Consider the following 15,543-nt stretch of genomic DNA (forward strand, 5'->3'; position numbering starts at 1 on the left):
ATAGTATGATGAGATTATCTGTGGCTCTTATGACTATGAACTGCAAAAAGTTAGTAACACTAGCGAAAGTTTTCAAATTGAAAAGATATGAAAGAGTCGTATACGCCATGGCAAGAGATAGTTGCTTGTTTAATGGCTAGGATACAACTCAGATTTCGATTCTTGGGTCAGTGCCTAAGATATTAACAATGCCCAATGATTTCTATGTGACTTTCATGTCCAATGTTTCTGATCCTCTCTACAATGATCTGAATAGAACAAGTGATTTTTGGACGAAACTCTCCCCCACCATCAAATTCGACGGAAAGTATGAAGTGGCTCTTGTCGACTGTATTCTCAAAAATACCTAAGACATCCTGAGAAAAGATCGTAAATATGAAATAAAAATTAGACCCCATGATTGGCCGCCACCACCAGATGATCAAGAACAAATTCAAAAAATCAATTGGATGGATTATCCATATGTTGAATTACCCTACGAGGAGCTCACCTGTATGAATGATTTATGGCGTACTATTAATAAAAGAATTTCCACTCGTAAAAAGGGAGCTTTTTATTTCAACTATTCAAAGGAGGAGGGTAAGATCTATATTACTTCACCTATTGCCAATGAAAAGGTTAGTCTCAACGATAACCTAAAGGATTTTCTTGGTTTTAAACACAATATAGTCAATGGTAGAAGTGCGAAACACACTAATTTCATTTTAAATGACTACCCACCTACCTTCACCACAGACACCTGTATATTTCTCTACACATCTTTTGTGGAAACATCTCAGGTTGGTAATTCAAATGTCACCCTCCTACGAGTTCTTGAACGAAAAACCAATCAGGAGCATATTCACCACTACAATATAAAGCATCTCCAGTATATTCTCGTAAATACTTCCTATTTGGAACTCTGTCAGTTAACACTAAGAACCGAATTGGGTGATCTAATAGCAATTTCAAAGGGGTTGGCTGTGATTACATGCCATTTTCGACCCATCGTTCAATAGCAAGATGTCTAATAGAAAAGTGGTATTCACTTGTCCTGATATTGACTGCTATATTAATACTCTTGGCCCAAGACAACAGGGCAATGGAATGGACTATTACAAAGGTCGCTCGTCAATGTCTGGCTAGGGTCTTGGTAGTTGGTTTGCTAAGCTGTTTCGCTCTTCACTACCACTGGCTAGAAAATATCTTGTACCGGCTGCGACAGATTTTGCATCCTCTACACTATACGATTGGGCCTCTGGTAAGTATTTTAAAAAAAGTGCTTCGGAAAATCTTAGGTCCAGTGCATGAACCCTTGGCGAGAAACTAAAACAGAATGTTAAAGACTTAAAAAGGTCAAGAAACAACACATCACCCATCAGTCTCTGCTCAGGACAGAAACGAAAGACATCCCATTTGTCAAAGAAAAGAAGGAAAAAGCCGACCTTTGCTGTAAACAGAAGCCCCAGGAAGAAAATAGTCAGATAGAAACTAGATTTCTTCTCCTAGGATGTCCTAACTACCACATAAGGATTCTCAACCTTCAATCACCGCCTCATTGAATCTATTCAATGCCGAAAATGTCGATGTGAGCGTCAAGCATGGATACTATGAACAATTTTATCCACTACAACCCCTCTCCGATAATATCCACTTTCTAATTTATTCCAATGAAGACTACTTCATAGATTTATCGTCCACATTTATAGATTTGCAAATGAAAGTCCGGAAATCCGATAATACAATGCCAAATCGGTCCGATTGGATATCCTATGAAAATTGTATACTACATAATTTATTTCGTCAAATTAGTGTCTACATCAATGGCACGCTGGTGAGCACAAGCAACAATCTCTCCAACTATGAAAGCTATATGCAATTAATGCTGATGACACCCAAGTCATACGAGGACTTGAGAGGTGCCTCCAATGGATATGAATATATTACTAATACTGATAGTTCAGATGCACTTAAAAATGCTACAACTAGTGAGTTATATCTAGTTGGAAAAATATATCATGAAATATTTAATATACCCCAATGGCTGCCGCCCAATGTTAAAGTGGATATAAAATTGACACTTGCACCATCCAATTTCATATTGAGAAAAGAATTTGCTGGTAATCCCGATGTAAGTCTCTCCCTCACCTCAGCAATACTACATGTACGCAAACAGCAGGTCATGAGTTCTGTTGCTTTGGCCGTGGAAAAACTGAGAGCCAATGGTAACAATATTAAACTACTTGTTCCTCATACAATCACCAATCAACGTCATATTGCAATGGGCTCACGCACCTTCACCGATTCATCCTTTATCAATGGCGATATCCCCTCGAAATTGGCTTCGACCTTTGTAAAAAGCGCCAGTGCAATAGGATCATGGACTGAATGTCCACATAAATTCGAGATGTTTAGACTTTCATCTCTTGTGTGCAAAGTAGACGGCATCCCACTCTACAGTCTATCTTTTGATAAATCCTATAGAACATTGTACGAGCTGACCATGCAAACCCTAGATCATGATTCGCAGCAATTTGAAAATGGTATAACCGTAGATATTTTTGCTAAAACACGTGTTATCATTATAGTAGATTAGTCGGGTACACAGGATCTGAGTATCGTAGGTACGGGGAGTATGTGTTTAGAGTGTACATTTACCGACCTATTGGCTGAGAGTATTGCACTAATCTCACTAAATCAATATGAAACCTCTTGGGAAATCACTCCCGAAGGCAGTGTTCTACTAGACTTAGTGCCATGAACACCAGTCAAATAATCAATGTATTTAATAGGGACCCATACATTTCCCAGTACAAATCCTATTTTCTGCCCTCGGATTTTTTTGGAAAAATTCGAAGTGCCAAAAATACCTTAATTATTGTTAATAGCAGTCCGTCGACTGTGCTGACGGGTCCTTGGCTGTGCATCTTTCAAACAATGAAGACGATTGAATTTTTTGATCATCTTCGTCTACACTATACATTTTAAACACCCCACATCAGCAACTATATCGAGAGCAGTGGGAAAACTATTATTCAAAATCGAAAGAGGGTGCAGTATCTAACGACTAAAAGCTGTGGCTTCCATGCACTACTATATTTTGTGTTCTGATGTCGTGGCTATACTTACAAGCAGTTTCTCCACATTTATAGTGACAATCCCCGTCTGAACGACTTTCTAGTGAAAAATATCCTCTCGGACCTATATAGTATTGATTTCAGTGCCCTAAGAGTAAAGTGCTTAAAAAATGTTTGTGAATTTGTTTATTAATAAAATGTATATATATAAAAAAATGTATTTAAATATTCACTTTAGATTTATTCATATTAGATGTATAGGCAACTGTCGTGAACCACTAATGCTGGTAAATCATTTGGATTCACTGTATATTGATCTTGATTGACTGCAAAGTCAGGGTCACATTTTCTACAGCACAATGTAACTTCACTCTTGTCATATCTCTTTGTATAGTCAATGATACTATTTGCATTCATATTATGAAATTCAAGAGTTTCAATCTGTCTATTTGAAGCAATATCCCATACAATGTTTTCAAGCGGTGAATCACATTCGGTAACTGCCAAATAAAAATCACTAGGTTTATAGTCATAGTAGGCAGTGTCATCACAGCGATGACGTAGAAACCAGATTGTCTTGTTACCCCAACAGTTGAATCGTAGACCAGATTCCTCATCCCAGAATAATTTAAATCCGCGACGATACCAATCTCGTAGAAATAGACTGAAATCACGTTTGGGATTCTTTCCAATCATAGCGGGGTAAGTATTCTCCCACTGATCACATTTATCATAGTGACAATTGGAGCACAGGTGCCCTCTAGGATGAGAGTCACACACCTCCTCAAGACATGAATTACATCCTTTAATTTGTACTGCATAGCCTCTATGTAATTTACACGGATTACATAATTTACACTTTTCACTATAGTCATCAATAATTGTACAATTCTCACATTGATTCCAACTGCCAAGAGTGTACATGCACAATGGACATATATAGAACATTTTTTGATGTCAACTCTCTCACAGCTAAAACGAAACTGATCCTCTTCGTTCGATAAATTCAACGAGAGGGAAATGGGGGAGAGAGGAGTAACTCTGTATCGTTACTTCTTTCGAATGATGGGGGAGCCATCTACATTGAATCCATTGGCAATATTTTCAAAGGTATATCCACAATATTATTCTGCTTTTTTTCAATTAATATATCAATAAATTGAGTATAAGCATTTGAATCACATTTTAAAAGTTTCATACAATAGTCCAATGGAGGAGAATCACTCCTCATTATATTGTCAAGTGTCCCCCGACAAGAGTATATCCTGCGTTGAAGAGATAACTCGAGAAAATCGTCATCCAAAATAAAATGTTTTTCCATAAACACTAGATTTGATCTAATTCTCTCTTTCTCAAATTTATTAATTTTTCAATCTTTTCACTCTGACTGTTGACTCTAGACTTAGCCTGATTCGTTAGCCCTAACCAGAAAAGAAAGGGAAAATTTTCGATTTCGAAACAATTTTATTGAATAATTACAACAACAACATCAATAATACAGAGCATGTACAATTAACGATACTGTTTATTGTCTTCAATATGTTTCACCAATGCACTTAAAGCACATTGAAGTCTATTCACATGTGCTATATCAACTTTAGCGGCGAAACATAATTGATCCTCCATTTTAAATTTGCTCAAGGATATCACATATCTTGCATATACTGCATCCCATTCCAAACAAAGCCGTGATCCTTTCGTGATTTCCATCGCAATGTTTGATGCTCTTGCATTATTATCACCAACTACACACTCAATTTCTAATAGGGTAAATAGTCCACTCATTGCCATCACAAATATATATATCCAAGTGTGTAAAGTCAAACTGTTCTTCTTGTCACTCCTTTGAATTTTATTCACTGACAAACAAAACTCTAGCAAAAAAACCCTTTCCTTATATTCCCATCGCCGCTAATATGTAACCTGGTCTCCGATTGGCTGAGAAGGAGGATGTATCCGACTCGTTGATTGGCTGAGAAGGAAACACGTGATCTAACTGTTTCCGGGAAACTCATAACATTGGCTAGAGTAACAACAACAAATACTATTTCTGGATCATAACATTCGCTGAGAGCCTGCACTTACAACAACAACAACAACATTGACCTTGACAATTGCCTCGGAAACATCAAATAAATCGACCTTGGAAAAAGAGGTCATTGACCGATTACGCAATCTTTCTCCCTAGGGAGGCTATGCCCTTATTTGGTGTACTGTCACGAGATACGTTCTTTTGATAACCGAATTTTGTACTGATCGGAGTCGGACCCCCATCTCTACTACAGTAGTGGAGAAGTACTTGCAAGACTGGCAGTGGAAATAGCAAAGGAAAGAGCTGAAAATAGAAATACAGAATAAGTAGAATTTGAATTTTTTGTGTCTGTCTGAACCTGACTTACAGGGGGGCTACAATATTCACTGGTTCAGTTTATGTAGTATCTGTTAGAATGAAATACTGACTTCAAGTAGAGGACCAGGCTTATAGATCATTATCTACTCTACAACCCTGGACTCAAATGGCTTTCTTCCATCCAGTATTTCTTGAGATATTTCAAGATATTGAACCTTTGAAGCACGTTGAGCAACCGTAGCCCACTTGCAGTACACCAGAGCCTGATAAAAAGAGTGCGCTAATTTGCGTCAGCTCAGATATAGGAAGAGGAGTGTTACCAAGACTTTTGGTCTTGGGTATCTCGTGGCCAGTGGGTACCGCAATCTCATCCCTAAGTAGTAAAAACTACTTTATCGAGTTTATCCTACAAAACGACTGGTTTCACATTCGATCTCCAGGTTCAATTTGTTTGTTCACATTTTGTGGTTTATTCAAAAATTTCATCCGTTTTTTTTTTGGTTTCAGCGATTCGGGGTTGCTGTTGCGTTAAACTGAAATCATCTTGTATTCCATCTACATTTAGCTCCAGTCAGTTCTTACTCTTTTCATTTACTGGAGAATTTCTGATAAATATCGCCAGTTGTTACAATATTTGCCCTCCTGTGCAACATTTGTATCCCAAGCCGCAAAGTTTTGAATCCTTTCGGCAAAATTTTTTGGCATTTTGAAAAGGCTAAGAACTCAAGAAAACATTGATGTTGAGTTTTTACAATTAAAGATGCTGGCTCACAACGGCCTGTAGGAATTTTTACAAAAATTTATGAATCCTGTACAAAAAATATCTGCATTAGACAATGTAAAAGACAAATTATGTTTGGTCAAGCAGCTGCAGGCAGCGATGCAGTCGTCGGGCAACCTACTGCTGTAAGAAGCTCAGCTGAGCAGACAACAGCTTGTAAAGATACCCAGATTGACAAAGACCCTTCTGTTAATGAATCTAAACTTTCTGTGTTTCATGAATTAAAATAAAAAAAAACATTCCAAAAAATTAGTTTTTCAAAAAAATTAAAGGCCATTTTAAACTTATGCTCAGCAGATACAAATACCTGTTAAAATTCAAACTCAAAACGACCAGAAATTACTATTAAAAAATAAATGAAACCCAAAACAAACAGAAATTAAATAGACAATCATAGCAAAAAACATACAACATGTAATAATAAATGAATAAATAGATCTTAAAACGAGTAATGCTTAGATTGAATATGAAAATCAAGCTTAAAACGAAAAAAATATTTTGCTATTGAAGTACAAATGAAACTTAAAACAAACAAAAACTAAATAAACAATCAATGCAAATAAACATACAATAGATATTAACGTAAATGAATAAGTAAATATTAAAACGAGTGAAACTCAAATTGAATATGCAAATCAAGCTTGAAACGAACCAAAATTACTACAAATAAGAGTTTGGGTATCGCTTCCTTCTCTCACTGTAAAAGTCTAAAACCTACTGCGTCATTGGCGCTTTACTGAAAACCAATTTTATTACAAATATTACTTTTGTACTTTATATTGAAAATAAACATTAAAATTATGTTAAATTTTGATCTGATGAGCTTTCAGCAATTAATATCATTATGCATCAAATATTCAGTTTAATTTATTAGTTCTTTCTAAAGTTGGCACTACAAACAAAAGTTCGGATATTGCCACCTTCCTTAACTGTAAATAAAAACCAGAAGCCTACTGCGTCATTGGCGCTTCCCTGAAAACGAATTATATTACAAATATTTTTTTTTCCAGTTCGCACAGCATTGAAAATAAAAATAATATTACAGTGAAATAAATTTTTGAACTAATGAATCTTTATCATTATATATCAAATATTCAATTTGATGTTGTTTATACTTTCCAAGACTATTCAAGACGCATATAGTTTTCAGTAAAGCGCAAGTCTCTTGACTCTTCAAAAGTGAACTAGTACTTTTAATTTCCAATCAAATGAGCCCTCTATGAAGTTTATACGAGTATCCCTTTCATAAGAACCATACATGCCTTTAGGGCATAACCTAGAACACCTTCCCCCGGGCCCTGGGGAGTGATTTTTAGTTGATCTTGTATCTCTTTTGACTATTAAAAAGTGAAATTAAACTTTCAAATTCCAACCAAATGAGCCCTCCCTGAAATTTATCCGAGCATCCCTTTCATAATGAACCATATATGCCCCAGGGCATAGCTTACAAGGCCTGCCCCGGGCCCTGGGGGGTTGTGTCGACACCTGAGTTTTTTTTATCTGACTTTTGAACCATTTCTGACTTAATGGCTATCTCAAAATTTTTATCGGATGCATTTGGGGAAAAAGGGGCGTGGGGGAGGGGCTAGTTGCCCACCAATCTCATTCGACTCTCAAAAACTGAAAAAGAACTTTCGATATCCAATCAAATGAGCACTCTCTGAAGTTTTTACGAGCACCCCTTCCATAAAAACTACATACTCCCCCAGGGCATAACTTACAACGCCTGCCCTCGGGCCCTGGGGGCTGTTTTGACCCCGAAGTTTTGTTATATGGTCTTTGAACTATTTAAAAAAAAATAGCTATCTCAAAGTTCTTATCGGATGGTTTTGAGGAAAAAAGGGCGTTGAGGGGGGGGGGCTAGGTACCCTCGACTCTTTTTTTACTCTTAAGAAGTGAACTAGAAACTTTCAGTTTCCAATCAAATGAGCCCTCTTTGGAGTTTATACGAGCATCCCTTCCATAAGAACCATATGTGCCCCAGGGCATAAATTACAACATCTGTTCCGGGTTCTGGGGGCTTTGTCGACACCAGAGTTTTGTTATATGATCATTGAACTATTTTTAACAAAATAGCTATATTAAAATTTTTATTGGATTCATTTAGGAAAAAAGGGCGAGGGGGGGGCTGGTTACCCTCCAATATGTTTTGACTCCTAAAAAGGGAACTAGAACTTCCAATTTCCAATCAAATAAGCCCTCTCTGAAGTTTAGACGAGCATTCCTTCCATAAAAATCATATATGCCCCCAGGGCATAACTTATAACCCTTGCTCTGAAGACTGTGGGGGCAGTGTCCTGCTCAAAGATATAATTTCCAGAACTTTCAACTGCGTTGAACAAAATGGCTACCTCAAAGTTTTGATTGGGTGTGTTCTGGGAAATGGTGGGTGTCGAAGGGATGTTAGTTGCCTTCCAATCACTTTCGACTATGAAAAAGGGCACAGGTCATTTAAATTTCCAATCAAATGAGCTCTTTTTAAGTTTCTACGACAACGCTTTCTGTAAAAACCTTATATATTCCCAGGGCATAATATATAACCCTTGCCCTGAGGGCTGGGGGGGGGATGTCATCCTTAAAGACCTAATTGACTACGTTGAACAAAATAGCTATTGAAAATTTGTGATTGGTTTTTTTTGGGAAAAGGTGGAGGTGAGAGGGGGGGGGGGTACTTGCCCTCCAATCCCTTTCGATTATTAAAAAGGGCACTAGCCCTTTGAATTTCCAACCGAATGAGCCCTTCTTGAAATTTCAACGACAAAGCTTTCTATAAAAAGCTTATATGCCCCCAGGGCATAACTTACAACCCGTACCCTGAGGGCTGTGGGGGGACTGTCCTCCACAAAAACACTATTTTTATTTCGAAATCAACTACGTAGAACGAAATGGCTATCTAAAAATTTTGATTGGATATTTTTGGGGAAATGGTGGGCATGGAAGGTGTTTTAGTTGCCTTCTAATCACTTTTAACCCTTAAAAAGGGCACTAGAACTCCGATTTCCAATCGAATGAGCCCCCTTTGAAGTTTTTACGCCTATCCCTTCCATTCGAAGTGCCTCTGGGGAAAAAAAATAAACCATTGGAGCCGTATGGCGTTTACTATAGGCAACGCTATAGCGTTGCCTCTGTTTACAACCATTATTTACTGATAATGTCCCTGAACTAGAGCCATTTGTGTCATTTAACATGCCATGCAGTGGAGTGACTGAAACTTTAGTAGCCAATGAACAGATTAGTGATAGTGACGTTTTTAGGAATGCCAGTAGTTCTGAGGAAAACAGAGCCGATGATTGTACTGGTAGATATCAGCTGGAAGAAAACAGTCAAGACATACGAGAAAAAAAAAATACGGAAACAAGAATTCTGTCAGCAAAACGCAACAAAAATAATGAAATAAATGATTCTGAACAACAAGAACATTTTAACACATAGTACTCTAGAAGAAAAACAAACAGAAGTGAAGATACAAAAAAAGAAAATACTAAGTGTAAGCATCCTTTTACTGAAAACTATAGTGATATTACATATAAAAAAAAAAAATGTAAAGAGCTTGATATTGGGACCAGAAAAGAAATCTGGGAAAGTTTTTGGAAAAAAGGCTATGCATCAATAACCAAATTTTTGGCCGGCTGTGTCAGGCTGGAGTGCATAAAAAGCCGGAAGGTAGAAGGTGACCCTTAGTCAGTTAAAGTCTACCAAAAAAATGTAACTAGCCACTACTACCTTCCGATGATAGATAACAATGTGGTACTTAACATGGAAGTTTGCAAGAAACTGTTCATGAATATTTTTGGGTTTAAATTGGATTCTCACCTAACTGAACTGAGCAAGAAGATGAAAACTGGGCTTTTACCCAATTTTAGGGGTAGTACCTCACAACAAGCTACCCCTAGAAGCAGTTGACAATCTGAAAAATCATATCATTTCTTTTGGACCATATACGCCACATTACCGTCGCAAAAATGCACCAAACATCATATATCGGCCATCTTCTTTGACGGTTAATCTGATGCATTAGGACTTTTTTACTAAGAATCCAGTACTAGTTGTGTCGCACGAGACTGACAGATGTCAGTTGAAAGAAATGAACATTTTGTTAAAGATGCCATTATGCGATGTTTGTCCTGAATGTGAAAAGTAAAGTCTCATGGAGAACGATGATAGCAGCAAAAAAAGCAGCAGCGATGAAGGTGTTAATGGAGAATTTGAAGCGTCTTCTGCTGCTGCAAAAGAGACTCACGTTGCTGATGCTTCCAGGCGATACTGACAAGAACACATTGAACTGGCAAGAATGGCTACACATGCCTATCAACGTGACGCAGCCGAAAATGGAGAAACTGGAATACGTGTTTTCACAGTTGACTTGCAAAATATGATTCTGTTACCTGACATGCCGGGGAACAAAGAAGCAATATTCCTTTGTCGTCTTGTTGTCTTCAATGAGAGATTCGCCGGTGTTGATCAGTAGGATGCAGCGTCTGTAGAAAAAGCCTGTTCTTTTTGTGGGCTGTGGCACAAAGCTTTGAGGGACAGGGGTCCAGAAAATATAGTGAATTCTGTTTATACTGTAGTTACAGTAGAGAGGGGTCCGGGAATTTACATTCTGGATTGCCAATTGTTCAAGTCAGAATAAGAACCTGGGTGCTTTATACTTTTCTTGTGATGATGGTCAACAGAGAAGAAAGAGGGTCCAAGAGGATAAAGTTAAAATATCTGACAAAAGGGCACACGCACAATGCAGCAGACGGCATAAATGGCAACATTGAAACGAAAATGAGAAAAAAGAGGAAATGCAATGACTTCAATGACTTTGTTGAGTGTATTGCAAACTGCAGGAAGGGGGTTTCTGCAATAGAGTTGAAGGATCTCAGGGATTGGAAATCCAAGAAAAAGATCCCCGGTAAAAAGGATTCACCTCTATCAAAATTGCAGTCAATTGTTACAGCTACCTTTCAAAAGAGGTTCCGCGGTATGAAATTCCTCCAAGATTTTGACGGAGAGGAAAAGCAGTGCTTGTTTCTTCAAAAAAGTTCAATATCAAGCAGCTTCTCCAGCCCAGCTCTGTCCCGAGGGGTGTTCAAAGCTAGAAATTGTAATTGTTAACAAGCTGTGTCCGATGATATCGGCAAATTGAAGGACATTTGGGAAGGAGCTGCCGGTTTCCGAAGAAAGTCTAGATCCCATCAGGGATGAAGACGACCCACACGAAAAATAAACCTCTCTGATAAGCTATGTTTTCAGTTCTCCTTTCTTTTTATTTGAAGTAGAAGTTTATCTTCATTATTACTTGAAGATCTTTTTTTTAAATAAAATTTGGTGTAGATACTAGGTTTTGGCAGTGGAATACTCAGTTTATTAGCAAAGAAAACCTCTGCCAAAACCTAGTATCTGCATTTGCTCAAGTTTTAAAAAGCAAAGTGTGCAAAAAAAATGCTTCTCACTACTAAGGTAACTCCGGAATACCTATTGACGAAGTTGTGTGTCGTCATCAGCTATTTAAGGTTAGAAAATGAAAAGAATCACTATTTTACGACTTTCACGGAAACTTGAAAAATGTAGATACTTGGTTTTGACAGAGGACAGCCGAATGGTCCCACATATCCCAACATTTTACACCCCCCCACCCCCCCGAATTTTTGGAATTTCATCTAATTTCTCATGTCTTAAAAAGAAGTCGCTTATACTTATTATAAGAAAATTGGGTCATGATATTTTTGAAATATGAAATTAAAATAGTATACGCCTACTGGTCGTGATTTTTTGTTGTTGTTAACGATTAATAAAAAACATTTTGCGTGTTACTTTGTTAGTAATCAGCAGTGTGAGAGTCAGTATAAAATGAATGAAGTGGAAAAATCTAAAAAATTTATGAAACTTTGGTACTTTGGAAAAGTAACTGAGAGTAAATGACCAATTTCAAAGATAGTTGGTGCACAAGAGAATCTTCAGTCAAAGTATGATCGATAATATAATGAAACATAACTCTCCAGTCATGAACTATTGTATGATTTCCAATGTTAGTAATAAAATAGGATATATTTTAAGTAAATGCGTTTGAAATCTTCATAAGACACAAGCAACTTAAGACACTCTTTTTAAGAATGGAATACCATTTGAGGTATCGAGGTAAAAGAATATTTTTAGTCAAAGACACTCGTTAAATTATTGTAATTTTTGATCAGTACTAATAGTGAACTGGTAGAATAGATACATATAACTCATTGTGAAAGTGAAGATGAAATATTTCACGAAACTTTTCTGCATGTCAGAGTGTTCGTGCCATTGAATGCTCATAAAGACAGATATTTGGACTATGGAACAATTTAAAAGATTTTCTGTACACAAGAGAGTCTTCAGTCAAAGTATGGTCGATAGTATAATGAAACAGAAGTCTGTTTAATGTAAAAGAATATCTTTAATCAAGCGATATAGTGATTTTTTTACATTTTTTATCAGTACTAATAGTGCACTGGTAGAATAAATGCATATAACTCATTGTGAAAGTGAAGATGAAATATTTCAGGTAAGTGTGTATTCATGATAGAGTTATCGTAGTGTTGAATGCTCATAAAGAAAAATATTTGAACTACAAAACAAGCATTGATGGTGACATCATTGAAACGTATGCATAAGTTGTCATAAAAATGAGGAGTTAAATGTTTTTGCAGTAAAGAAAAATTCAAATGTCATAATAGTAGATATAATAGAGTAACGTTTCCATAGGAGCTGGTGCTCAAAGAGAATACAAACATAAAACTAATAGTTGATGACAAGGGCAAGTTTCTTGCTAGTGCTTGTGGTAAAACGTTACCAATTGACAAATCATATCATCCTCTTTCTGGCATTAGCCTTCAAAAGAAGACCAGAAAAACATGGGCATACCACTGAAACAGTATCATAAGCCATATTTTATGTCGAAACTATAACCTATGTAAAAGTAAAGTAGACAACGAAATCACAAAGAAAATAAAAAGGACATCGACAGATAATATCACTAATGAATATAAAGACGAATCAATGAAAGGCATATTGCCAGTGAACATTAAAAATGCAATGAGTCGTATACCGATACATACACCTTATGAAGTAATTGAAGAGGATAGTTACCCTGTCAAGAGAGAACATGAAGAAATATTTTATGGAACGGGTTGGGAACATTCAAAATTCAAAGATATTAATAACGTGCAATATTATATGTGAAATTATTTCAATAATAAATGCTCCTTTGCATTAGGTTGTTATGTTTCTTTTATTTTTTAGGGCATTCTTATTTTTTATTTCTCAAGACAACAGAAAATCTGCTTTTCTTAAGGACATTCCATTACCGTTGAAAATTAAAATTACTATTTTTTTGTCTTGCGTAGAATGTCATTACAAAAAACAATACTTTTGGATTTTGCTAAAAAAAAAGCTTTTTCCATTTGCCTTAAAAAGAAAAAATGAATAATATTTGATAACATCAGATGAGTTTTGATAGCATTAGAAAATATTTCGTTAATGTGAACTAAAATTTAGCTAGTATCAAACGACATTTTGTTTAAAAGTTTACAGGATTTTGATAATATCATGTAAGGTTTTTATAATACCAGAGAGAATCTTCATAACTTCTGACAACTTTTTAAAAATATTAGACAAGATTCGGTAATGCCAAGCAGAATTTTGATAATGCAATGCAAAATATTTGATAACATCACACAAGGTTTTTTAGTAGCATGTAAGATTTTGGTAATATTTGGAAAGATTTTGATAATATCAACTGCAATTTTGATAGCACTATGCTAGATTTTGATAGTATTGACAAGTTTTGATAGTACCAAAAAATATTTTGTTAATAAAAGACAATATTTTGATAGTTCCACGCAAGATTTTGGCAATAATTGGCAATACTATGATAATACCAGACACAATTTTGATAAAACTATGCTAGGTTATGACACCAACAGACAAATTTAAATGGTAACAGAAACTATTTCATTAATATAAGGGGGTATATTGATAAAAGCACACAATATTTTGATAATACCTTGCAAGATTTTGATAATAACATGTAAGATTTTTGATAATACCATAGTGGATTCTCATAATATCCGACAAGATATTGATAATACTAGATAAGATTTAGCGAAACTCAGCAATATTTTGATAATGAAAAGCGAAGATGTTTGATAATATCACATAAGATTTTTTTAATCTTGATGTTATCAAATCTTATGATATTATCGAAATCTTGCAAGTTATTAACAAAATCTAGTATGGTATTATCAAAATATTACCTGATACTAACAAAATATTTCTTGGTACTATCAAAACGTGCCTGATATTGTCAAAATCTGGCATGGTGCTATCAAAATTGTGTGTGCTATTACCAAAATTTGACAGAGCGCTACCAAAATCGTGTTTGCTAATATCAAGATTATCATGATATTTCCAATTATTACCAAAATCTTGTCTGATATTATCAAATATCTACACCTTTGATTATCAAAATCTTGCTTAGTATCGCCAAATCTTGCGCAGTATTACCAAAATCTGGTCAGACATTATTGATATCCTCTGTGGTATTATCAAAATCCTACATGGTATTATCAAATCTTGCAAGTTAAAATCAAATCTTGCGTGGTATTATCAATATCTTACCTAACATTAAATAAAAAATTTCTGTTACCTTCAAAATTTGTCAGTTATTTTCAAAATCTAGCTTGGTGTTATCAAAATCGGGTCTGGTATTATCAAAATCTTGCCAATTATCCCCAAAGTTATGCGTGGTACTTTCGACAATCTTGTCCAATATTAACAAAATATTTTCTGGTACTATCAAAACTTGTAAATATTATCAAATTGAGCAGAGTGCTACCAAAATAGTATCTGGTATTAACGTAATCTTGCCCAGTATTGCCAAAATCTTGCATGTTATTAACAAAACCTTGTCTGATTTTGTCAAAGATCTTGCATTGCCTTATCAAAATTTTGCTTAGTATCACCAAATCTTGTGTAGTATTATCAAAATTTTGTCTAATATTATGAGAATCATTTATGGAATTACCAAAATATTTCATGATTTTATCAATACCTTGCAATTTACTAACAAAATCGTGCATGGTATTATCAAAATCTAACCTGATATTAACAAAATATTTTGTGTTACTATCAAAATTTGTGTGTTATTGTCAAAATCTAGCATGGTGCAATCAAAATCGAGTCTGAAATTAACAAAATCTTGTCAATTATTGACATAATCTTGCGTGGCACTATCATAACCTTGTCTGATATTATCAAAATATTTTCTGGTACTATTAAAATTCGCAAATATTATCATAATTTTGGATAGTGCTATCAAAATCGTATCTGCTTTTATC

The sequence above is a fragment of the Artemia sp. Qi Xiang Cuo genome, chromosome 14 (genome assembly GCF_049724085.1).
Source record: "Artemia sp. Qi Xiang Cuo chromosome 14, ASM4972408v1, whole genome shotgun sequence".
NCBI classification, from domain to species: Eukaryota; Metazoa; Arthropoda; class Branchiopoda; order Anostraca; family Artemiidae; genus Artemia; species Artemia sp. Qi Xiang Cuo.